This window comes from Rousettus aegyptiacus, unplaced genomic scaffold (assembly GCF_014176215.1).
Source record: "Rousettus aegyptiacus isolate mRouAeg1 unplaced genomic scaffold, mRouAeg1.p scaffold_m13_p_14, whole genome shotgun sequence".
In the NCBI taxonomy this organism is placed as follows: domain Eukaryota; kingdom Metazoa; phylum Chordata; class Mammalia; order Chiroptera; family Pteropodidae; genus Rousettus; species Rousettus aegyptiacus.
In genome coordinates this window covers 32,608,318-32,634,363 of record NW_023416289.1, presented here as the reverse complement: position 1 = coordinate 32,634,363, position 26,046 = coordinate 32,608,318, and the positions used below count along the sequence as shown (strand labels likewise).

At 49.8% G+C, this 26,046-nt stretch overlaps 1 protein-coding gene across 1 annotated transcript in view; it reads left to right on the top strand.

The window, feature by feature from the left end:
• LGI4 (leucine rich repeat LGI family member 4) overlaps positions 1–5,287 on the top strand; it is a 34,018-nt gene extending 28,731 nt beyond the window's left edge. Inside the window, exon 13 of the transcript XR_001595439.2 lies at positions 5,118–5,287. The gene's annotated coding sequence lies outside the window, so the exon portion shown is untranslated. The remainder of the gene's footprint in view (positions 1–5,117) is intronic.
• The last annotated feature ends 20,759 nt before the right edge of the window (positions 5,288–26,046 follow it).

Sequence of the window (26,046 nt, the reverse complement as noted above, 5' to 3'; positions counted from 1 at the left end):
GTATTACATATATATTTTTTATTTTCAGATAAGAGCCTGTGTTCTTTTCCCCCTCCTACAATGTCTTCCTTTTCCTTCTCTTGGTTAAGTTCCCAGCTCCTGTGCCTCCCTAGTGGTGGGTGCCCCCTCCTGGCTGCTCCGCTCTGGCCTGGGGGGAGCTTTAAGGCTCTGGGATTGTCACTGGGGCTGGCGGCTTCTGCTTGGCTGCAGAGACAGGGGGATGAGTCTGCAGTTCTAAGAGCTTGGCTGGCGCCCACAGCCATGGGGAGGCACTGACCCAGCAGCCTGCTGGCAGCGGGACTCCTGACACCTCAGCGTTCTCATCCGGCCTTCCCCTTCACCTTGGTGTCCAAAAAGGAGGTGCTGTGGCCAGCGAGAGCCAGTGCCACAGCCCTGCACATTCCTGAGTCATTTACCTACTATTCTAACAGTCTCTCTTTTGGACAAACAGTCCTGGCATAAGCACCTGCAGGGCTTATTCCTGGAGTCGTATTCTCTCTTCCCACCATGCCGTTTGTTCTTGGGACCATCAAATAATACATTTTTTTTTTTTAAATTAGATTCAATGGGGTTGTTGTATGGGATGCTGACAACCACTCCCCGCCTCCATTGTACCCCAGCCTTCATCCTCTGCCTCCTGGACCTCACAGCCACCTCTTCCCTAGTCTTCTGTTCCATCCGTGCCCCACAGTCTGCTCTCCACACACAGTCAGAGGGAACCTGTGAACCTCTGAACAGGTCAGGTTCCTCTTAGCTGAGTCTCCTAGCTGTACTTCATTCCCTATACAAGCCAAAGTCCTCACCAGGATACATAAGTCCCCTCCAGCTGGTTCCCTGTCACGCCTCTGACCTCATCTCCTCCTGCCCATCAGCCACTCACTCACTCACTCACTCACTCACTCACTCAGCTCCAGCCACACTGGTCTCTCTGCTGTTCCTCCAACACCCCAGGTACCATCTCAGCCTTCAGATATTTGCACTTGTCCTTCCATCTAGGGATTCACTCATCTGGCAGAGGTGCACATGAATCTTTCATCTCCTTTATTCAGGGCTTTGCTCAAACATCGCCTTCTTGATGAGGCTTTCCTTGGCCACTCTATTTAAAACCACAGTTTCCACCTGAAAACCACTGCCTCCCTCCCCTTCTTTATCCTATTTTCTCTTTTATTTTGCCCCATAGCCCTGGTATACATCACGTCCTGATATACTGTATAATTACACCCTTATTGACTATATTTATTATCTCTCTCCCCTCTGGAATGTCAGCTTAGTGAGTGAGGGACCTTGTCTATACTATTTCCTCTGTGTCCCCAGCATTGAGCACAGGGTCTGGCCCATAGTAGGTGCTCAGGAAATATTTTTTCAGTGAATGAATGAAAACCATCCTTGAGAGTTACTATATCCCAGACCTTATAACAGATGAATCAGGTACCCTACTCTTCTTAAGTAGATTACACTTGGGGGCACACAGTAGGTCCACAAGTGAAGAGGGAAGGCTCTCAAAGCTGGAAAGCCTAGATTCAAATACTAGCTCCCTCTCTTTCTCACTGTGCGATCTCAGGCAAGTGAGTCTCCCCCCCGGGCCTCAGTTTCCTCATCTGTGAAGTGGGGATAAGAATAGCACTTGCCCTGCAGAATTGCCCTTTGGATTCAATGGGGTTGTTGTATGGGATGCTGACAGCGTGACTAATTCTGAAAACTGTTCCCTTCCTGGAAGGAATGGGGTGGGAGGGGCATGACTGTGTGTGTTCCAACAGCCAACAATGGAACTCTTGTAGGCAGGGGACCTCAGGCGGAAAACAGGTCCACGCCTGGAGTTACCAAACCAAAGTCTCAGGTCTCAGAGGGAACGTTTTCCTAGGCATGTACATTCTCTGAGGATTGCTGAAGCAAAAAATAACTGGTTTGGGAATGTGAGCCCACTGGGGTGGGTTCTCATTTCAACCTTGTCCTGGAAATGAGCACCCCCTGTGAGGGGTGGGGGATCTCTCCCACCTGCAGCTCTTGAGGCTAAGATTGGATTAGTCTAAGACAATCTCTAGGCCATAACAATTTGTTTAGTGGTGTCTCATCAAAATGAAGTACAGGGATTTTACTTGGGGGTTTGCTTCGAAAGGTGGGGAATGCACATTTGAGGCCTGGAAATTGTAGTATTTTTGCCACCACAAGAAAAGCCAGCCTGAAGACAAAGCTAACATTATAGAAGACCACAAACCAAGAGAAAGGCTGAGAAACAGAGTCAACACCCTGATCAAACCATGCCTGATGTCACTCAAGAATTTTCAGTTATGTTATCTAAAAACCTGACTTGTTTTTAGTTATGTAATCTAAAATTACATAATTTTCAGTTAGGTAATCTAAAAACCTGACTTGAGTGAGTTTTAATGTGGTTTCCTGTTATTTGTAACGCAAAACAGCTAAACTGGCATACAGAAAATTCTGTGGACCCAGAATCATAGCACTTTCACTGGGATATGTCACATGCTTTTTACTTAGTTTGAGCCAATGCATTTCTTTTAGCTTCAATCAGTTCAAGAGTCTCAGAGGCCAATGGCTGCTTACCTTGGTCAGGTCAAGGCTCCCTCTCTGTGGACAAATCCGGGTCCCATTGGCCTGGATAGATCTCTTTGAAATGGACCTGTTCTCCTTCCCAAGTTTAGCCTTCAAAAGGAGCCAAGGGCCAGAGCAACCACAGGACTTGGCAGAGACAGAAGCACAGCTGCCTGGGAACTTAACGGTCCTCCCATCAAAGGTGATGTATAATTGCCCAGATGCCTGGCAGGTGCCGGGGAGAGCAGGTGCCCCTTAAGGTTTCATGCCAGATTTGTAGGAGGAAGGAGCAGTGCATGGCATGTGTGGAAATCTCGTAACAGAATTGCTCAGAGTGTTCCCCAGCCCAGAAAGCCTTCCTGGCCAGGTGGTACCTGTGCCCCATAGAAAAGCTGCAGCGAACATGGGGGCACACAGTCAATACTAAGGGTGAAGGCTGTGTCATACTGGCAGCCCTCCTGGCATGGCTGTTGGGCAGGGCGGGCTCAGTGCAAGAGTTGTAACACAAGGAGCCATAGAGATCACAGTGGCTGAGGAAGAGTAGGCCAGCGATGGAGGAAGATGAGGGCTAATAACTAGACAAGCATTACTATTCTGGAACATTTCCAACAAGAAGACCAAGGAAGCAGATGAAGATTGAAGGAGCCAACGGCAGATCATGAGGGCAAAGGGAGAAAAGTAGAAGCATTATCAGGTACTGTGATGGTGATGATAGTGGTGGCGATGGTGATGATGATGGTGGCGGTGATCACAATGATGGTGATGATGGAGACAAGGATGGTGCTGAGGATGGTCTGAGATAACATTTCCTGAACACTCGCTACATGCCAGGACCTGCTCCATGCTTCTTCTAGGTATTATTTCTTATAATTGTTAGTATTCTCTTCTTGAGTTCACTGCAGAAAATGGAATTAGAAACTGTGAAAGGTCATAATCATCTTATCAATGAAAGAATCACCTATAATTGAGCTGTTACCAGGAGCTTGCTTTTCACATGCCATTTTATTTATACTTCACAATGATCCCATGAGCTAGCGTCTTTCATCACCCATTTTATAGATAAGAAAACTGAGGCCCAGAGAGGTTAAGTGACTTGCCTGAGGTCACCCAACTCCGTGAGTGACAAGTGACAGAGCTGGTATTCAAAACAAGGCTCCACTGAGCCCACACTCCTGGGGCAGGATAAGTAACCTAGAAATATCCCCTCCCCTCTGGGATAAGGTTCCAGAATTTCTCCTCCTTTCTTTGTTCAGTTTTGCCTAATCATAGTATTATTATAATATCATCCGCATTGCAAGTACTATAGCTCCCATTATGCACCTGACACCATGACAGTTCTGGAAACACCAAATAAGAAAGAAAGAAAGAATGGGTCACCGGGCTCCATGCCGACTGGAAGGAAACAAGAATTTCGATATCACATCTCCAGGCCCTGCCCCCAAGGAAAACAAAAGCCCATAATCCAGACATTCTCCGAGACTCACTCTGAGTTCACCCACACTTCTCTCTTAAGTGTGCACTTTCACTTTAATGAACCTACACTTTCCTGCTTGATGTTTACCTTGCGTTCGAATTCTTTTTTGTGGCACAAAACAAGGAACTGGTCACCAGAGCTGCAGGTCAAGTCCTCTCTTGGACTTCCATTGCCATCGAGCTCTCCACCGTTATTCCCACTTGGTGAGAATCATCTAGGGAGAGTAGTGCCGACCACCACAGGCAGAATACACTCCCACAATAGTCTGGTCTCCCCAGTTCACATCAGCCATTGGCCTCTCTGGCCCCACTGGCATTTGAGTTTCTGAGCCCCAAAGAGTAGCAAGAAACTGCCTGGAGAGTGTGAGGATTACACACACTTCAGGATTCCAAAGCGTAAAAGAGGTAAAGGGCAGCAGACAGGGGTCAGAGGAGTGGGTGGGTCAGCGCACATGAGCGTTCAAGTGCTCAGCCCAAGGTGTGCACTTTATCCTCAAGGCAGCAGGAATCAAAGCAATACTCAACTTGTTGACTCTCTGAGTGACCTTGCTCAAGTTACAGGACCTCCCCGTGCCCTAGTTTCTTCATTGGTAAAACAGAAGGAAAAATAGCACTTCCCCAGGCAGGTTGTTATAAAGATTAAATGAGCTAATGCCTATGCAGAGTCACTTATAGCCACTAAATGCCCGTATGCTTTCCCATTCCAGCCCCCCTTGAAGATGGGTGGCATCATGACTAGTTCTGGCCAAAGTGCTATGAGCTATGACTGTGACTTCCAAGGTGAAGGATTAAAGAATTAGGGTGCATATATTACCAGGGTGGCATCACAGGATGGAAATGAACTTGAATGGTGCCTTGGAGAATACTGTGGAATTTGTAAGGAGAGAGAATAATCCTTTGTTATGTTGGGCCATGGAGATTTCAGGTTAGTTTCTAACTACAGATAGTCTACTAACCTAGACTATTCTGCCTGACTTGATAGCACTCAGTGCTAGCTGTCAATATCAATGAAGCATTTTATCATAATGGGTCCTCAGGGGTGACAGTTATCCAGCAGAATGTACAGTAACTCAACTTTGGTGACATTCTTCTAGGAATGGAGGTGGCATTGGGCCAGCTAGTGAAATCAGGCTGAGAAAGACCCTCGCCTGGAACATCCTCTTATCACAGGCCACTCGGTGTCTCTGAGGCCACAAGAGAAGGCCACATCACTGGCATTCCTGGGCAGAGCTCACCAACACTGCACGCAGTGTCCATTGAGCCCCCTGTGACACAGAGCCCTTGGACACAGTTCTCCACGTGGGCCCAAGCCTCCATTGCCTCATTTCAGCCACTGTAGGATTCATTGCAGGCATCCAGCAATCTGCAGAAGGCCCAGTATAGAGCTGCCTTGTCTAGTAAGCACAAAGGGACTAGGCCCATGGTTGAGCATGGGCATCAAAGAGCCACATACTATTGGATCCACTAAAGTCATCCTGAGCATCCAAGTGTGTGGATCCCAGGCCTGGCTGGTCCCAGGTCAGGCTCATGGCTATGAAAAAGGCCCCAGATCTGACATTAAACTCAGTAACGCGCCTGCACCTAGCTTATGTTAAAATGACCCAGCTTGTTGTACTACACATGTGTGGCAAAATGTCACTATTGTTCTCTGGTATATATAAGCCCATGTGGTCCCCCAATGCAGAAGCGCACACCTCACAATAAAGGATTGGCTTACAGTCTCATTCTCATGTCGGCTCCTTGTGCATTCTTTCAATTGTGCGTCTCACTACCGAAACCTTCTCTTCTTGATCAGCTTGGTGCTGACACTTGGTGTAGCCAGCAAGGATGAGGTTAGTACAACCCCCAGTGCTCCAGACGGTCTCCAGGTGGACAATATGTGGCCCCCCACCTCCCTATGGTATCCCATGGATGCTCCCTGTGGCAATCGTGGATGTCCCCGGAGGATTGGGATGGAGTAAAGCCATGTCCAGAGGACATGTGGAAAGCCCTGGAGATGTTGGAGCCAAATGTCCCGACTGCTCACCAGGAGATAGCTGGTCAGGTGGTCTGGATGTGTCTGGCCGTGCTGCGGCAGGCCAGCCTGGAAGTTTAGGCCCAGGCCCAGCGGGGGCAGCAACTGCAATGCCAGGAAGAAGTGCTGGAGAAGTGGCTAACGGCAGTGGAACACATGCTGTGGGGCCTGACGGGTCATTGCCATAATCCCGGTCTGGGAGTCCACCGACACCACCGCAGCAGGTGCGGCTGGTGATACAGCAGCAGGTTGATGTGGAACAGCCATTGGCCCTGCGGAGACAAGACGGTGGCACCCTCCAGGCTAAAATGCACACCACCATGATTCAATACACCCCTGCCTAGCTCTGGGACCTGAAGAAGCAGGCGCAGCAGAAAGCTGGGGAGACGGTTCCAGGGTGGCTGCTGCAGCTGTGGGATGACGAGGCCAAAGGGACTGAATTATCTCTGGAAGAGATGACTCAGCTGGCCTCCATATCACTAACACCGTCCTCCAACAGCTCCTCTAAAATGTGGCGCGTACAGCACAGGACACGGGTAATCATTCCCTTATGAATTGGCTCATGTCTACCACACAGACAATGTGGGCTGACCTGGGGGAGCTGCCAGAGACAGTGAACAAATGGGCCACGTATTTAGACCTAGTCCAGAGCATTCGGAAAATGGGCATGCAGCAAATGATGTGGAATTTGTAGAAGGCTATGGGGGTCAAATCATTTGCGTGCGGCAGTTCCATGTGACACTGGGTATCAGCAGATTGTCTCCTCAGACATACCAGGTGTATGTATCGCCCATACTAGAGTACATTTTGGGAACTTATGTCTTACAAGGTCTGACCGTGAATACCACTGTTGGTAAATCCTGCCTCTGCATCTCGGTGGTGAAGACTATTATTCGAGGACATCTACACCATGCCCCATTGGTGTTGCCCCAGGCTACCCAAGTAGTGAATGCAAAATAATATTACTTGCCCGGTGGCCATGAGAAAATAGTTTTCTTCCACCATTCTAAAGCTGGAAGAAGCTGGTGTCATTTGTCCTACTCATAGCCTGTACGACTCGCCCATGTGCCCAGTGAAGAAGGCTGATCGCTCCTGGCGCATTACGGTTGACCATTGGGAGCTGAATAAGTTTACACCGCCCCTACATGCTACCATACCAAACATCATGGACATTATGGACCATTTGTCACATGAACTTGAACGATACTATTATGTGATTAATTTGGTGAATGCTTTCTTCTCTATTGCTGTAGCCCCCAAAAGCCAAGAACAGTTTGCCTTCACCTGGGAAGGATGGCAATGGACATTACTCATCCTTCCCCAGGGCTATCTGCACAGCCCTACCCTGGGCCATGGTCTCTTGGCTCAAGATTTAGCCACATGAAAACAACCACCCACAGTACACCTGTATCATTATATTGGTAATATAATGCTAACCTCTGATTCTCTTACAGAACTAGAAGCAGCAGCAACCAGCCTGTGAGAAGGTCTTGTCAACTAGGGTTGGACCATCAATGAGGACAAGGTTCAAGGACCTGGGTATTCTGTCAAATTCTTGGGAGTTGTCTGATTGGATAAAACAAAAGTAATGCTGGAGGTAGTGATCATTAAGATACAGGCATATCCCTGACCCAAAGCTATGAAGCAGCTCAAACCTGTTTGGGACTGCTGGGATTTTGGAGACTGTTCATTCCCTATTTGGCCTCTTTGATGCAACCCCTGCACCGTCTAGTACAACAGGGTAACAGTGGGATTGGATCCCCGAGATAAAAGAGGCCTTTAAGGCTACAAAACAAGGTGTAGCGCAAGCCCAAACTCTATGCGTAGTAGATCTGGCCCTCTCATTTCTACTCACGGTGCCGGTGGATGATGCAGAATTTGGGTGGGGCTTATGGCAGAAGCACAGTTCCCAAAAGGACCAATAGGCTTCTGGTCCCAAGTACGGAAGGGCGAGGAAGCACGGTATACTCTGATAGAGAAGCAACTGGCTGCCATATATGTGGCCCTTCTGGCCAGTGAGTCCATCACTGGCCATAATCCCGTAACCATGCAGTCCACATACCTGGCAGAAGGGTGGCTATGGTCTTGGGTAAAGAGTCCCCGTATGGAAATTACACGGACCCTACACTGACCAAATGGGGAGGTGTACCTGGAATAGCAGGAGCAGTTGTCTGCAGGCCCCCTGTCAGATCAATTGCACTCCCTATTGGGACCAGTGAAGTTTAAAGCAGAGCTCCTGGTGGAGCCTACTGAAACAGGAGATGTACTGAGTCCCCATGTAGAGGGTCGGGCTCCCATCCCTGAGGATTCCTGGTACACAGACAGCTTGTGCCAACATGGGCTGTTGTGGCATTACAGCTGTCCACAAAATCTTTTTGGTATGAGGCTGGTACTGGGCAGTCCAGCCAATGGGTTGGCTGTGTGGTTGGTCCTCATAAATAAATCTAGCCCAGTGCATGTCTGCACCAACAGTGGGGCTATATATCAAGGTCTCACTCTGTGGCTGCCCCTGTGGGCTGCCCAGGAGTGAAGGATAGGCCACTGCTCCTTATGGGATTGGGAATTGTGGGAAGGCCGCTGGAAGTAGAGCCTTCAACAAGGGACTACCATATACGATGTCCCTGGCCATCAGCCGTTACAGGCCCAAGGATATGATGCCGCAGACACTCTGGCATGAGTCCACTCCACCCATGTACCACCGGTGACGGCAGACATTGGCCCCTGGGTCCACCAAAAACTGGGGCATGTAGGGGCTCATACCATGAAACAGGTAGCAAAGCGGTGGGGGCTATTGTTGACCTGGGCCGTGTCACAATGCCCCTGGTGTGCTGAGCAGCACTCAGAGAGACGACTGGTAAAGAATACCCTGGGAGCAGTATCCTGCGGGGGCTAAGCCACTCCAGGAATGGCGACTAGACTATATGGGACCTTTGCCCACAAACCAGGGACACTGCCGTGTGTTCATGGATGTGGACATGGCCACCAGTCTAAGGTTTACATGGGCGGTGGCAACTGCTGATCAACACCATACTGCGTTGGAGTACCTCATGGCCGGCCCTTATTAATCACCAATGACAGTGGCACTCATTTTACAGGACAAGAAGTGCAAGCCAGGGCCCACACCAATGACATGCGGTGACAGTTACATGTCCCTTATCGCCCACAGGCAACTGGAATGATAGAACGATTTAACAGCTTGCTGAAGGACAAACTGTGCACCTTGGGCACGGGCTGGTGGCACTGGTACACTAACCTCTCTCAAGCTGTACACCTGTTAAATGAGCAACCCTGGCAAATGAGATTATTTCCCCTTGACAGAGAACAGGCTTGCCTCAGGCTATCAAGGTATGCTCAGGCACTGCTGTTAAATAGTTCTTGCCTTGGGCCTACCAGGGAACTTTGCTCTTGCCAGCCCCAGAACCTTTGGCAGCAGGTAAACAGGCCACCTGGTTGTGGCCCTGGACTATATAGGTAACACAAAAGCTGTGGATAACCCCGAGGGAGCCCTGAGGACAGAGCTTATGCAATGAGTTGGAGGTAGAACCCTGGATTTGCGTTTGGCCTATGCCCTTGTGAGGGTCACTCTTAATGACTGCTGAGGGTTCCCTGTTAACAGGGAATTTTGTCCTTAGCCTCTGGCCCATTCCTCTTTATACTGTAAGGCTGGTAGAGACCCTCTGGCCTTGGAGAAACTGTTTGGTGTCACAGGCCAGGGACAACACCTCCCCCAGCCACTCTTTTATCTCAGGATGGGCAAATGGCCTGTGTCCTCCCAGAAGGACGGCACTTGCCTCTAATGGTCTCTTTGTCTGTTCTATCCTATTGCCCAGGCTGACAACAGGAAACAGTGTCATGTCCTGGGTTTACATGTTTGCTACTGTCCACAATGTTTCCCACTAATGCGTACGCTCTAAATTACTGGTAGAAGCGGCCAAGGGACTGCCATGGCGCATTACCGGAGCTACAGCTGAAAATTGGGCATGGCTGCTTACCTGGAACACCACGCCTCAATGGGACCAGCGACGACGGGCCACAGAAGCGCTGCTCCGCTGCAACCATCGCAGTTCCTCACCCCTGATAGGCTATGCAGGTGGCTGGCAAGAGAACATGTGGAATTGTGGGAGCAGGCCCCTCGCTACATAGAGCAAGTAAGATCTGTGCCCAACCACGTTATGGGGTGGCTACCCCCTAAAACATGTGCTAACACTACCCTTGCTAACATGTCCAAGGTCTGGTGGGCTGGGAGACATTCTGTCAGCACAAAGCCTACCGACTGGTTACCTGTAGGGTATCTCTGGGACTGCAGGCACTACGGCTGGCCCTACTTGCCTGCTGACTAGACCAGACATCTGGGGATGTCCATATTTAGCTGGGCACTTATTACCCACTTCACCCCAATTGCCCAGTAATTGGGATCCCGTATATCACCACTGGCACCGGCAAAAATGGACAACATGGTGATTTTATCCCCTAGCAGTATTCATTCCAGGGATGGAATCCATAGATGTAAAATTACAACTTAAAGCCTTAGCCCAGCACACCGCACAGCATTGAACGCTATGCGTCAGGCCATAACCTTTGTGATGGATGAAACTATGCAAAAACAGAAAGTAGTTCTACAAAACTACATGGCCCTTGACCTCCTAACTGCTACCCAGGGTGACACCAGTGCCCTACTCCATGTTAAATGCTGTGTATAAGTTCCTGATCATGCCGATCAGATACCAACAGCCCTTCAAAAAATAGATATTAAAGTCCAAGCCATCTGTGCCCTAGCGGAAGACCCCTTAACAACTTGGTGGAATTCCTTGGAGTCTTCCTGGTAGTAGACAATAGCCGTCCTCACCCTGTAGCCTGGTAGTATTTTGTTGTTCCCTATACTGTTGTTGTGAATTGTGTGCCCAAAGTAACACCCTCTGGGTCAAATCCCACACCACAACCCTGTAGGGGTAGAGTGTGGGCCTCAGGCCTGGCCGGTCCCAGTTCTGGCTGAGATCCAGGCTCGCAGCTATGAAAGTGACCCAGGATCCGGCATGTTACATTAAACACAGTAGTGCACCTGCACCTAGCTTATGTGAAAATGACTCAGCTTGTTGTGCTACGCATGTGTGGTGAAATGCCACTATTGTACTCTGACATTTATAAGCCCATGTAGGCCCCCAACAGGAAAGCGCACACCACACAATCAAGGCTTGGCTTACAGTCTCATTCTCATGTCAGCTCCTCGTACATTCTTTCAATAGGGCATCACCACCAAAACTTTCCCTTCTCAACCAGCGAGGCACGGACAATGTGAAAGTCCCCTCCCAGGCCACAGAGGGTGCCAGCGTAGGCCTTGGGCACTGTTACCCAGAGAACACAGGAGTCATGAGAGAAGGCCGAGAATCTGCACGCCCAGTGCCCAGCCCCCTGCCCCAGTGCTTCACACCCCAGCCCAATCCCTGACCAGTAGTGTCCTGTTGCTCCACCTTTCTAGGGTCCAGCACCCCCAATTCTAAAATGGACTCTTTAGTACTGGCCTCAGATTTATTTTGAGGATTAAGCAAGTAAAACAAACTGTTTGTGACAGTGCCTGGCATATTGAGCCCAGGATAAACATGACCTATCGTTACTCTAGAAGCAGCCCCTAGTTGGCCTCCCTTCCCCACTCCACGACTCTGTTCCACCCCTCTCCCCTATTCCAAAGCTTTTGAAGGCTTCCTACTGCCTGGGGGGTCAGAGATTCACACTGCATCTAACATCATGACATAGCTTTAGATGTGCCCTGACCCCCAGGATGGTCTCCAGGGGCTTTGGTGCCTTTTGGTTGGGCAAGGGAGTGGTGCCCTGCAGAGAAGGTACCATGCCCCATTGCAACTCTAATGTTCAAACCTCTAATATCTAAGCATAGAAAGACAACAAAAACTGTGGTGCCGGGGAAGAGAGCAGGACATTTTGAGGACAATCAGAAAAATCTGAACATGGACTAGGTTTTTCACAATATCAGAGAGTTATTGTTCCGTGTGAGCAAATCATGAACTTTTTTTTTTTTTTGGTCCTAATCTATTAGAGAATCATGCTGAAATATTTATAGGTTTACACAATGTCTGGAATTTGCTTTACAAAACATAAGTAAATAAGGAGAGGTGTGGTGGATAAAACAAGGTTGGCCACGGCTTGGCCGTAATTGAGCTGCCTGATGGATGCAGGAGCATCTGTTATACACATTTGCTATACTATCCTCTCTACCTTCATTTGTATTTCAAATCTTCAATATTATAGAATAACATAAATAAAGAAGAATCGAAGCTTGTTGTTATAATAAAACATCTGTCCCTGGAGAAAGAAAGTCTTGGGTTCAAGTCTCAACAATGTCCTTTGTTAACTGTGGACAAGTGACTTTACCTCTGTGAGCCTCAGTTTTCCCAACTGTCGGATGGGGGTAAAAACAGTCATTGTCTCACCTATAGGGTGTTTTTGAGAAGGTGACAGCGACAGACACAGTGAGGATGATCAGTAAGTATTAATAGTTGTTGGAATTATTATTTGGCATCTTTGGGAATTAGAAAGGTGGGCCTCCCAGATCAGGATTTCTGCAGGTGCAGAAGGACACCCAGTTCACTTGACAGGGAAGCAGGGAATGGCACATGTTCAGAGTAAGCCCAGGGATAGTATTAAAATATCTAGCAATCAGTAGAATACAGGCTCCGTGCCAATCAACATGCGTCCAGCTGGAGCCTGGGAAATCTGGAAGCCCCTGACACACCAGACTTTGGAATGTGGGAGTGACTGAGGACACTCGGGAATATAAAAGTGTTTCTCTCTGCAGAGCATGTGGATGAGTTCCCGCCCTGCTCAACTGTGACTCACCACGAAAGGAAGAATTCTGTCAGGGCCTGATAGTGACGCTTGCACTCTGGCAGACTGTGGCATACGTCTGCAGAAGCAAGCAAAGGATGTGACCACTGTCCCCAGTAAGACACAGATCACCGACACAGCCGGATACATATGGATCTGGGTTGATTTCACTGTAGCAGTGGACAAAGGCCTGGGGGTGGCGGGGGGCGGGGAGTCCTACAGGAGCCAGCACTGCCTCCTGGCTGACACAATCTACCTCTTGCCACTACAGACTGGGCAGGTGGTCCCACAGTCATTCCTTCTGCCTTGCTCTTCCTCTCCAAGGTAATGCGGGCCTCAGTATCATCACTGGGGTCACCACAGAAGTTGCCACAGAGCCCACCAGTGTGACCCTCATAAGGCTGTGACAGGATGAGGATAAGGCTGTAGGTGAGGTCTGTGCAGAGCCATAGGCCAAAGACAGACTACGGCATGGAGAAGAAGCCTTTCCAGCCCATGACAAGTCTGCACCCATCCAAGTTTGCAGGGAAGGTTATGGTCTACCATTTACCTAAGGAGTAGACAGATAAAGGAAGGTTCAGAAGAGAACCATGTTAGTTTGGCTCTGTGTTGCTTGACACATAGTAGGGGCTCAAAGACATGTAAAATATTTTAAAATGAAGAAGCAAAGATAGAACTATAATAGTGAACGTTTCTCATTTTATCCTGCTCAGCATTCTTTCCTCCTTTCTCTAGGTTTCCTGGGAAACCACCCCTCCAGTCTCTGTCCATGTAGTTCACAGGAAGTTAACCCTACACTAGCTTCCAGCACATGACTCAGGTCTAGCCAATGAGCCAGTCTACATGACTGGTTCAGAGATGGTCACGTGACTCAAGCTGAGCCAATGAGGGACAGCTCTGAGACTTTTCAGAAAGAGGTCCTCTTTGTCCAGTGGCATTTACCAAACTGGCAGCCATCTTTGTCTTCTCAACGTGGGGCAGCATGTGCCTAGAAAGGAAGCCACCACAGGGGAAAGAGAGCCCAGAAAAGGAGATAAATTCTGGACACGTTGTTTGAGCACTTGGATCCTGCTCTGCCCGAAGCCAGAGACCTATAGACATTTTTTCAGTTATGTAAACCAAGGAATTTCTTTTTTCCTTAAGCTGGTTTAAGAGGTGTTTCTGCTATTTTAAACTGATACATTCTGACAGATATAGACAGAGAAGTGAGTATAATCAGAGCATAGAGGTAAAAATGTGGAAACATTGGCAGGAAAATAATTTTTTTCCCTTGGGGCTGTGGGTTTTGTGATTGGCATCTAAAGTGAGGATGGTCCTATGGGTCTGAACTCTTAAAATTATAGGGTCTGATGTTATACCTCCAGGTAGTTAGTGAGTTAGTGTCAGAATCGAATTGAATTAGAGGACACCAGCTGGTGTGCAAAGAGCTGGAGAACTAGTTGATGTGGGGCGGGGGGGGAACCCACACATTTGGCATCAGAAGTGTGAGTAAAAATAGCTCAGAATGGTATTTACATTTTTAAATGGTTGGGGGAAAGTTAAAACAAGAATAACACTTTGTGAAGCATGAAAATTATGTAAAATTCAAATCTCAGGGTCCATAAATAACATTTTAATGTAACGCAGCCCATTTGTTTACTTATTGTCTAGGTCTGCTCTTGTGTTACACAAAAAAGCTGAGTAGTTGTGGGACGGTGTGGCCCAGAAAGCCTAAAATATTTATTATCTTTGCCTTTACAATAAAACTAGTAACAAATAAAGGAGGATAATTTCTGATTGAGAAACTGGGCTGTGTAACAAATCTCGGTTGAGCCCTGTGAACTGCTTTGAGTACAGTTGACAGAAAGACCTCTCTGTAGATGTGGCATATGAGCTGAGACCTGAATGATGGGAAGGAGCCAGCCATGTGATATCTGGGGAAGAGCATTCCAGGAGAGAGAATAGCAAATGCAAAGGTCCTGAGGTAGGAATGATCTGGCATGTTCCAGAAAGAAAAGAGAGGCCTGTGTGGCTGGAGCCAAGAAAGCAAGAGGGAGAGGAGGTATAGGAGGTGAGGTGGGGTTGTTGAACATGGAGAGACAACATATGAGAGTCTCTTAGGGGAATGTGTGAAGGTCAAATTTCATTCCAAGAGCAATGGGGAACCACGGATGGTTTTAATCAGTGGTTCGATGAGCTCAAATTTGTACTTTTAAAGGCCTCATGCCAGGTTGCTGGTGACACAGTGGTGACCAAAACAAACCAGGGCTAGTCTCTGGCTTGGTTTAAGGGACACTGAACTCTCTTCCTGTCCTGAGAGGTGAATAGGAAGGGAGTCTACTGGCTTGGAGTCCCTGTGAGCTAGGGAGTCCCAAGCCACCAGGATAAAATCTTCAGTCCACATCTGTCACTCGAGGCCCTCCAGGCCCAGCGCTGGCCCATGTCCAGCCTCAGCCTTCCCCATGCTCCCTCTTCCTCTGGTACCTCCACATGCATCCCCTTGGGGTTTCTTCAGCTTCTTTCTTTCTGGGCAGAAAACATTTCTTCTTCTTGGAACATTTGTCTTCTTATTTACCTGCCTGACTTTAACTTGTCATTCATGCCTCAGCTCAGAAGTCCCTTCTTCTGGGACACTTTCCCTGATTTCCCAGGCTAGCCCAGGGCTCCCACAGATCTTGAAATGTCCCTCATCTGAGCTCAAATTAGTTGGCCTGAGCTTCCCTATCACTGCCCTGACCACCCCAGACTGTTGCTGACTGAGCCCAGCTCAACTAAACTCAAGAATGTGGGCAACATGGGACAGAGTCTGGGCCTTTCTCAGTCACTGCTGTGTCCTCAGCATCACCCAGTGCAAGATCAGGCCCAGAGCGGCCCCTCCCCCACTCCCCAGTTATGTATGGCCTTGAGCCAGACCCCTCACTTCTCTGCCTCAACGTCTGCTCTTCATCTGTGAATTGTCAGGTTCCCCCTTGGCAGCAGCTGGATTGGGGGGTCAGGGAGGGGCTGACTCCGGGTCCTCCCCAGGACAGCCTGATTCAGTGTTCTGAAGCAACATGTCACCAACAGGGCCCCAGCGTGCAGAGCAGTGTGGTTCTGATCTGGGGGTTGAGTGACATCAGTTCAGTGCCCTTCCCTAATATGAAGATTATAAATCAATTGACTAATAATAGCTAATACTTGACAGCATTCTTTGTACTGCCAGGAACAGTTAATCTATTCAATTCACACAAGAACCCCACAGCTATGCACTACTATCATTGTTTGTTTTCAGTAAAGGGGAAACTGAAGCACAGAGAAGTTCAGTGACTTCCTCAAGAGCACACAGCCGGGAAGTGGTGCTGCTGGCATTCTAAGCAGGGCAGGCTGACTTGGGGATCTGTGTCTCAACCTCAAGTCTATATGGGTAAATTAGGCAATCCCTGCTTTTAAAAAAACCGAAGTAGAATAGAAAGAATATAACGAAAAGTATTTGGCTGCACAATCCTACTTAGTAACACTTCGTATGTATGCATATATTGATATGGTCAAATAATGGCCTAATCCTGGAGCCTGTGAATGTTACATCACAAACGGGACCTTGCAGATGTGATTAAGGTTATGGACCTTGAGTTGGGGGAGATTGTTCCAGATTATCCAGATGGGCCCAATGTAATCACATGGGCTCTAAACAGTGGAAGAGGGAGGCAGAAATGTTAGAAAGAGGCGGGAGAGATTTGAAGCATGAGAGGAACTGGACCTGCTGTTAATGGCTTTGAAGTTGAAGGAAGGGGCTACAAGCTAAGAAATACGGGTGGCCTCTAGAAGCTGAGAACGGCCCTCAGTTTACAGCCAGCAAAGAAATAAGGACCTCAGTCCTACAACGGCCAGGAACTGAACTCGGCCAACGATCTGAATGAGCGAAGAAATGATTCTCCGCTGCGCCTCTGGAAAGGCCTAGCCCATCATCATCAGGCCTGATGAGAACTATGTTGGACTGCCAACTTACAGAACTGTAAGATCATAAATCTGTGTCATTTTAAGATGCCTAGTTTGTGGCAATTGGTTCTAGCAGCAATACAAAGGTGGTCCCCAAACTGTATTTCATACTATGGATATCCATCAAAAATATTTGAAAGGCTGCTTAATGCTCTTGACAAAGATGTGAAGCAGGGCAAAGATGAGGAGAGTGGTCGTTTGTCCTTCGGGCATCAGCCAGCACCCACCGCCCGCTGCTAACCTCATCCCAGCTCCTTCCCAGGCAGTCTCCCCAGTGGCAGAATCTAGCTAGGGTCAGTCATGCTGCCCCAGCCACAGTAATGGGTTCGAGAAGAAGCCAATTAAACCATGAGACACAGAGAAACTTACACTGGGGCTTCCAGGACCTGAGGATCTCTCCTGCTAGGCTGAAACTTGAGTGCCTGCAGGTCTGGAGCTACTCTTCTCGGGGTGAGCCTGTCTGGATGAGGGGCCAGCACAGTAAGGAGCACTAAACCAGGGCCGATGACTGAGTGCCTGATTGAGCCAGGCCTGTAGTAGTAGCTACTCTTAGATCATTAATTACACAAACCAACCAAATAAAAAAAGTTTGGCTTTCTGTAGCTAACAAGCAAAAAGGCCCTGGCTGGTACAGAGAGGAAGGCAGTTCATGTGCTCTGAGAATCAATTCAGTCGCCACTTGCTACGATCTCCACCAAGGGTCTCCAGGGTACACAGGGAGGCCATGTCTCCGGCACTGCTGGCAGAGCTCCCCAGCACCACATACAAGGTCTCCGGTGAGCCCCCAGTGGCACAGAGGTCACAAGTGCAGTTCTCCATGCGAACTTGGGTCTTGGCTGGCTTGTCATAGGCCTGGAAGAGCCTGTCATGGGCACTCAGCAGGCCACAAAAGGTTGGGGGACTGATTTTGGCTCTCCCTGTCATGTGGGCACAGAGAGCTAGGGCCCGTGATGGAGCGGCTGGCTGGGGAGCCCATGGCCTTCCAGCTAAGGGCTAAGGCCTCCATGTTGAGCATCAGGGAGCCATTGAGGCCCTGGAAGTCATCCTGAAGCTTCCAGCAAGCCTCAGAGGGCACCAGAGTAGGTCTCAGGCATCATGATGAATATGTGGTGGCATCGGTCATAGGAAACTAGGAGACCAGCGTCGGTCTGCACAGCACTCTGGAACCACTGAAATACATGTGCACATAGCTGCTGGACAGGGGGAGGGACAGATAGAGCTGCATCCCGCTAACCTGGAAGCACAGATGGAGCTATGTCCGTGTCAGGCACCCCCAGGTGGGCCCTGACTTCCCCAGAACTCTTGGAATGGGGCAGCCTCTCCCCCAGGTCTCCCCTAGGGTGGGGCCCTGTCTCCCTTGGATTTCTGGTCTCAACCCTGCCCAAGCTTACCTGTACTAACTTTGGAGTCTGAGTCTCTATCACCACCTTCACCCCATGGACATCTACCTCAATACACTGTGCCCTAGTCACGCTGGCTGTGGGGCTGAGGTATTCATTGGCTACCTGTATTATAAACGCCAGAGCCCTGGGGCAGGCTCCACAGGTGCAGCTCAGCAAGTAACAGCGGATGCCCTGGGTTGTAAAGGCTGCTCCATCAAAGATAGGGGTCACCTGACACCTACCTGCTGCCTTTCAGACCCCCACATTGCCAGGCCCCAGGGAGCAGTAGGCATGCTGCCCCATCTCTGCAAGCTTGGGGGCTGCAGTGAGGTGCCTGCCTGGCTTTCTTGTATTCGCACAGCTCATGGCAACTGGGGCTCCGGTCTCGAGGCCCCAGAGGTAAGACGTGAGTCCCAGGTCACTGAGTCCCTGTTGGGGCAGCCACAGAGAGTTGAGTTCATGCAACCCCCACTACTGAACAGGTAGCCAGCATGGTACATGCAGTCCTCATGACATGGGCTGTGGCAGACCACAGGCACCTCCTCTGATGGGTAGCTGGCTCTGCAAATATTGGCATATGTCTCGCAGTGGCTGTTATCAGGGCAAGATTGTTCTGGAGCAAGAAGAGAGAGAGAGAGAGAGAGAGAGAGAGAGAGAGAGATCAGCACCAAGCACTGGATTCAAGACAATCTCTTTACACCTCCCACATCCCAACTCAGGTCAGGGCCATGACCCCACAGAGCGCCAGAATCATGTTTTCCTCAGAAACCCCCTCCCTTCCCCCACTGCCGCGACACGCACACAAGGGCAGAGCTATGTCCTCTCAGACCCCAGGTCAGGGTCACATGTTTCTGTGCATGACACAGCCTGTGCAAATGTATACAGTTGCCTTGGACCCAGCTCCCACCCTCCTCTTTACTGTCTCCCTCCAGCTCACCACAGAAGCCAGGACCATACTAGGTGCCCACGGGGATGTCAATAGCTTGACAGGCTTGAACAGTGGCAGTCAATGCCTGACAGAGGACAACCAGGTTCCTGTTGGGTACACGCAGCTTCTTGACACAGCTGTTTACTAATGGGCCCACATGGAGGGTCCAGGCACAGGCTACAAAGCGTCCCATCAGCTCTATCCTCAGGCCTTCGAGTCTGCACACCTGGCTATCAGGTGGACTGGGCAGACTGGCCGCTCTGAGCTGCAGGGCCCTGCCTCCTCACCTGGAATGGCCCAGGCTCCAGCTGGGGCTTTTCCAGAGGAGTCAGGATATTGGGACCACACAAGTCCTGGTGACCTCAGCTTCAGTACCACAAATTCCAGATGCTCATCCTGGATCCAGAGTTTGAGGCAGGTGACTGAGTCCCATGTGTGGACAGAGATGTATAGAGGCCGAGGAAGCAGCTACTTATTCATCTTTGGAGACAAGGCCTTGGGATTGGAGAATCTTGGCATGAGTTCGGCTCTGGGGAAGCATTTGGTATAGAAATGTGTGTGTCAGGAAGAAGTAGGTAAGGCTTAGGTGATGGGTGACACTTTTGAGAAGAGCAGGGGAAGTAGATGGGGTATTCACAGCAGAAAATCTGAAAGGGACACCCAAGAGAGTATGTAAAGATGGAGGAGAGGAGGGTGGGAGCCTTGGGCACTCAGTGGTTAGGGTCAGGTCTGATGAGGAGGTCCAGCTGGAGAGGCGGGAGGGAAACCAAGAGTATGGGGAACAAGGAGCAGGAAGAATGTTCTTTGTGGAGGAAGAAGGGGTCGAGCAATGTCTAAAGCCACTTATGGTCAAGCAGGACGTGGCCTAAGGATTGACCACTGGACTGAGGGACCTATTCAAAAGTGGTTTTGGTGGCAGGAAGTTGAAGAGGGACAAAAGGCTGACTAGAGAGGGTTCACAAAAGCATGAAAAGAAAGGGATGGGAGACAGCGAGCATAAATGGCCCCGGTGGGCTTCTGCTGTAAAGGGTCTCTAAGAAAGGGACAATACCTGAAGGGATGAGGGATGAAGGAGGTTTTTTAAGGTGGAGCAGATCTCAGCTTGTTTGAATGTGATGAGAAAGACCCAATAGAAAGGGACAAATAGGTGGAGTGGACTCAGATTAGTGGAGCTCAAACCTGACTGTGCATTAGAATCCCCAGAGGGCTGGGTAAAACCCAAACTGCTGGGCCCCACCCAGAGTGGTGGTCTGGGGTGGAACCCAAGAATTTCCATTTCAAACAAGTTCCCAGGTGACACTGTTGGCCCTGGCCCCCCTTTGAGAACGACTGACACGGAGAAGAGAGTGCAGGGAGACTCGCTGCGTGGGTTAAGCCAGGAGCACAGACCGTCTTCAGTTGGCTGCAGCAGCCTTGGAAGGCAGAGGGTCTGAGCAGAGTTGCAGGGAGGGTGGGGGGAGCTCACAGAGGGTTCCTGCTGATGTTTCCCAGTGAAACAGGAAGTGAGATCATCCAAGTAGAGAGGTTTTGTCTGAGGAGAGAGAGTGAACTGGTCATCAGGGAGAAGGTGCAAGTACAGGTACCAGGGAGTCGGTAAGATGGCCCTTCAGAATCACGATCACGGGTATGAAACTGGCCCAAGGGTCAGCTGCATAAGTGCAGGGGTGAGTGGAAGAGTAGAAGGGAGCCTTCTCAAACAGATTTTACCTGGTGAGTGGGAAGGAGAGCATAAGAGGTGAGGGGGTAGCCCAGGAGGAATTATAGAGGGAGCCTGAAATCTGAGGAGCCTGAAATCTGAGGGAAGAAGCAGGAGGGTCAGTGGGCCAACTAGTGGCTGGAGTCAGAAAACTAAAGGTGGGGGCCAGAGACTATGCTGTGCAACAAAGAAAGCAGGGAGTAGAGGGGGTGGTGTCAAGGCCCCAGAGGGCTGGACTGAAGGGCACTGTGTCCTGTGGGGAGGACCAGCCCTAGAGAGGTGCCATCTCTTCTGGGACCATCTGCCTCCCTCAGGCGAATCCACCACGTGATTTGCCAGCTGCTCATCATTTGTCTACCTGTCCATCTGTCTCCTTGACTTCTGTCTTACCATCTCTTCTGTTCATCCCAATGTCATTCTCTTTCTGCTTTTCCATCTACCTGATACTCTCTGTCCATCTGCTTACCCATTCTCTCTTCCTGTTCCTCTTTGTGTCCATCTGCCTGATAATCTGTCTTCTTATTCATCTCTCTATCATTCTTTCCATCTGCCTGTCCATATGCCATTTGATTCTCTGCCTTCTGGTCTCTGTGACAGTCTCTGTGACAGCCCCTTCATCTGATCGTGCCCGTCATTCCATGGGTGCCCCATCCCTGCTCCACCCTCTAGCCTAGCCTCTAGCCTCACTCACCAGCATGTGTCTTTTTGGGCCTTCGGATTTCACTATATGTCATGGCTGTGGACCATCAGCTTCACTAGGGCCTCTGGCTTTGGGGGTCCCCAGCTTTGTTCCACCTCCATGCAGATGCCAGGAAGCAGGACCAGGACAAAATGCCAAGGCAGAAACCATAGCTGCCATCCTGAGAGTGTGTCTAGCAGCAGAAAGGGCCATGAGGGGTCTGGCAGTATGAGAAGGGGTGTGCAGGCATGCAGTGCTGACCCACCTGACAGCCCTTCAGCCAGCAGGGACGCCGGCCTTCCTGCCCACAGGGGCACAGGGGGCTATAGGCACTGCTGTTCCAGGAGGAGGCACTGAGTGGCAGGAACTGGGCTGTAGAGAGAGTGGGGCTGGGGTGGGGGTGGGGATGCCTGGGGCTGGGGCCTGGACATCTGGGTCTGAGGATAGAACGGCTTGGGGACCCAGACCCCATGATCCTTGAGGAAAAGGCTGGAGCCTTGAGCTCCTGGTCTCCATGGGCTTGGACCTAGAAGCAGGCAGTTCTGCTGTAAGTCCCCTACCACCTCACCATTGTAGGCACAGCATTTGGGAACCACAAAAGCATTTGGTGCAGAAGGTTCAGCACCCTAGGATGCTAACATTGCTGGTGTCTGCCAAACACAGGATGTCGGAGGTCCTACAGACAGGAAGGGCAAAGTAGTCCCTCTGCTGGCTGTTGAAGCCCACCTGGGGTGTGATTGAGGACAGTGTCAGCCAGGTCAACTCCACACCTCCCTGGGAACTGGGCAGTCCCTCTGGTTCCCCACTCACCAGGGCTATGATGCCCCCAAGGCCATTGTGGGACTCCCACCATTGGCCACACCCATGGCTCATGGTCCACTGGATGTTCTTGAAGAGAAACAGTGCCCAGGAGGTACTGTTGGCTATGGCCAGCAGCACCTGGAATGTATTCACCTGCACACCTGCAGGGGGAGAATGTGGTGGGAGCAGGTACATCATGGACTGGTCCAGAAGCACCCATGACATCTCTCATGAGCCACTCTTCAGCTGGGCTCCCCCTGATCCATGAAGCTGGTTTCTTCCCAGTCTTCTGTCCAGGTCTATCTTCATCAAAACTTGGGGTAGCTTCCCTCTCTGTTTGCTCTCTACTTTTCTATTTCTCTTTTTCTGCCTCTCCTCTCCCACCTACCCCCACCATCTCTCCTTTACTTTTTCTTTTTCATTCTCTCTCCATCTGATTATCTTGCTTCCCTTCCTACTGCTCTGTCTTTCCCCCCTCTGATTTCTCACTATCTCTCTGTCTTTCCTTCTCTCTCTGTCATTCCCCACCTCTCTCCGTCACCCACGTACTCTCTGTCACTGTGTCTCTATGTTCCACTCTGTCTCTCCATGCCTCTCCCTCATTTTTATCTCTTGCGCTTTCCCTCTGTCTCTGTCTCTCTCTCTTATGGTGTTTGCCACTTTCCCTGGAATCAGAGCCTTCTTCACCAGGGCTGGGCCAGAGAGCCTGAGCCCTGGCCCTTCCCCCACCCTTCTCACTTGAGAGCCAAGGACTCCCAAAAAGGGAGTTAAGTCCCAGGTGGCCACAAGCAGGATTTGCAGGACAGGAGGAGAGTGGGAGAAAGCATAGGCAGATCTTGGGTCCCCCACTGCAGCAGCTTTGGCCAGTGACTGCTAGTACCACACACGGTGCCCACTCAGTGTGAACCCATCTGCCCGAAACAGAGCTGCAAAGGCCTGCCCCATCTCCAGGGGAAATGCCTCAAGCATGAACAGGGCCACAGGCTTCCCAACGGACACCAGCTCATTCGTGTAGACCTGAGAGACGTGGGGTAAAAAGAGACAGGCAGGGACATGTCATTAGATCAGGGATGGGGTGGACAGGGCTCAGTCACCTCTGGGCAAGGGTCGTGGCATTCACATAGGCCATCCTGTGAATAATTTCAAAGAATGTAAAGGACTCAAGCAGCTGCAGCTCCTCAGAGAAGCCATTGTCCTTGGCAGGGAGAGCCTCATCCTCATGTTCAAGCCCATAAGGGTACAGGAGTGAGGCTGGGGACATCTTCAGAGTCTGGTAGAAACTCATCCTTGGGCATTTGGGAGCACAACTAGGAGACAGAAGGAGAGATCCATCTGGAGAGGTGAGATTGGAATGAGCAAAGGGGCTCAGATGGTGTGTCTGTGGAGACTGGCAAGGGCTGCCCTGGCAGAGAGGTTCAGTTAGGTAGTGGAGACTCTGCCTTCAAAGTCGAGGTCCCATGGCACTGCTCTGGCTCCCTAAATGCAAGCCAACCCTTCACATAGTCAAATCAGGTGGGAAAGGGGGTATCTGGGCCCAATCTGCAGGATCCCACCCACCCCATCTTCCCCCCACTCTAAGGAATCTTTGGGTTAAGTCCTCCCATCTTCGCCCCCAGAACACCTCCTGTGTCTGAAGCACAGGCTTCCCTGGGGGCCCAGGTAACCCCGGGGGCAGTGTCAAAGCCTGGTCAGCCAAGAGGGGCTGGGAGTTAGGGGCTCAGTACCCTCTCCTGAGAAGGTCTAGTCATGATCTCAGTCCCAGCTTTGCCCCCTCAGTTGTGCCACCTTGAGCAGATTCACAGCCCCTCTGTAGAATGCCAAACCCCATGGTCCCTTCCTCCTGGTTTGTATGAGTATTCGGCAAGTGTTTCCCAAAGTGTGGCACATGGCCTGACACTGTGAGAATTCCACCAGCATACAGGAGGGCGATGAGGAAGTACTGGTTATTATTTTACCAGGATTTGTGTATTTAACATTTTTTATATACATTTAAGAATATACCACTGCCGCATGAAACTCATAGTTTCATAAATATTACTTTAAAGTCAGTGCTACACTGGAAAAAAAGATGAAAAGAAAGAGATGAAAGACATGATCTAAATAACATAATAATACAAGTGATATCCGTGGTATATGTTCTGTGTTTGTCTCCTCTAAAGACAGCCCCATAAGGGCAAGGATTTTTATCTGATTTGCCTTTAGCTGTGTCCCAAGTGCCAGAACAGTGCTTGACACATAATAGGTGTTCAATAAATATTAGTTGAATAAGTGAATGAATAGGAAAAAATAAGAAAATCATGCTAAACTTATGAATTTGAGAAAATACTGAAGTAACATACCCCAAACTCTCAGCAGTGCTTGGCACATAGGAAGTGCTTAAAAATATTTATGCATGTTCTTATTACTTTAAAATTTATTATTATTTAGAGGTGAGAAAAATTGGCATTCTGGAAAAATGATGAGTGTTAAAGTCAAGATGTGCCCAAAGCTGATACTTCCAGTCAAGATGGAAAAGTAGGCACATCCCACAACCATAAAAATTACAGCTAAATTATGGAACAACCACTCTCAATACACATCTCAAGACTAGCTAAACAGAACGCTTATAACTAAGGATATGAAGAAGAAGCCACATAGAGATTGGTAGGAGGTACGGAGACATGAAACAGGCTGGTCACACATCCACATGTTAAGAATAGGAAGGAATATCTCAGCTGTGGAGGTGCCCCTGAGGAGCGAGGAGTCCAAGCCCCATACTGGGCTCCCTAGGCTGGAGCGCCAGTGCCAGGAAGAGGAGTTCTTATATTTGACTATGAAAATCAGCAGGATTCCATCTGGGTGAGATGGAGGGTGGCTGTGGAGCCAGGCATCCTCTTAGAGGGCCCAGACACAGACTCACTTTCTCACAAACACCCTCCCTAAGCTCCAAAGAAGGGAAAGCAGCTAGAAAAGCTCCAGGTACATATGGGGAGAAACTGAATTGTCTGGCTTCAGTGCAAGGTCTGGAGGAGCAGCTGTCTCTGGGGCTGAAGTGTTGGCAGGCACCATTATTTCTTTGTTGAGCCCACCCCCACCCACACAGCATGTAGGTGAAGATGGGCACCAAACTTGAGTCTCCATTAATCTGGCTAATATCGCTTGCCCCACTCTGGTGATTTTCTGAGACCCCACCCAACTTAATTCAACCACCCAGGCCGAACCTCTTTCAGAGGCTAATCCACACAAGTGTCTGGCCTTGGCCTATGCTGTGGGCTTTGCTAAAATTTCTGAAAGTTTTACAAACCCCAAACAAGCAATGGCTAGCCTCAGCATATCCTGTACTTCTTACTAAGCTGCCCCAAACCCAGCATTTAGTGGCAGCCAGCCTCAGTTCACAGTATAACCACTCCAGGTACCTCCAGCCCACCACAGATAGCTGCCAACCGCAGATCACTCTGTAGCTCCTATCCAGTGGAATGGGGCCAGATACAAGCATTGGCTGACTTTGACTTAAACCCGAGCCCCTCCCAAGAGTCTCCAGAACCAACATACCTAGTAGCCAGCTTTAGCCCGCACTAGAGCACCACTCGACTAAAGCCACAAATGGCACACCCAAAGGTTGGACTCAGCAGGCACCAGAGCCCTGCTAAAGAGAATCCCACTCCATAGGATCAGGCCCCACACAACATCTTGTTAGCTGTAGTCACAGCCAGTCCTCACAGCCAGTCAGTCAGAGGGTCAATCCCACTCACT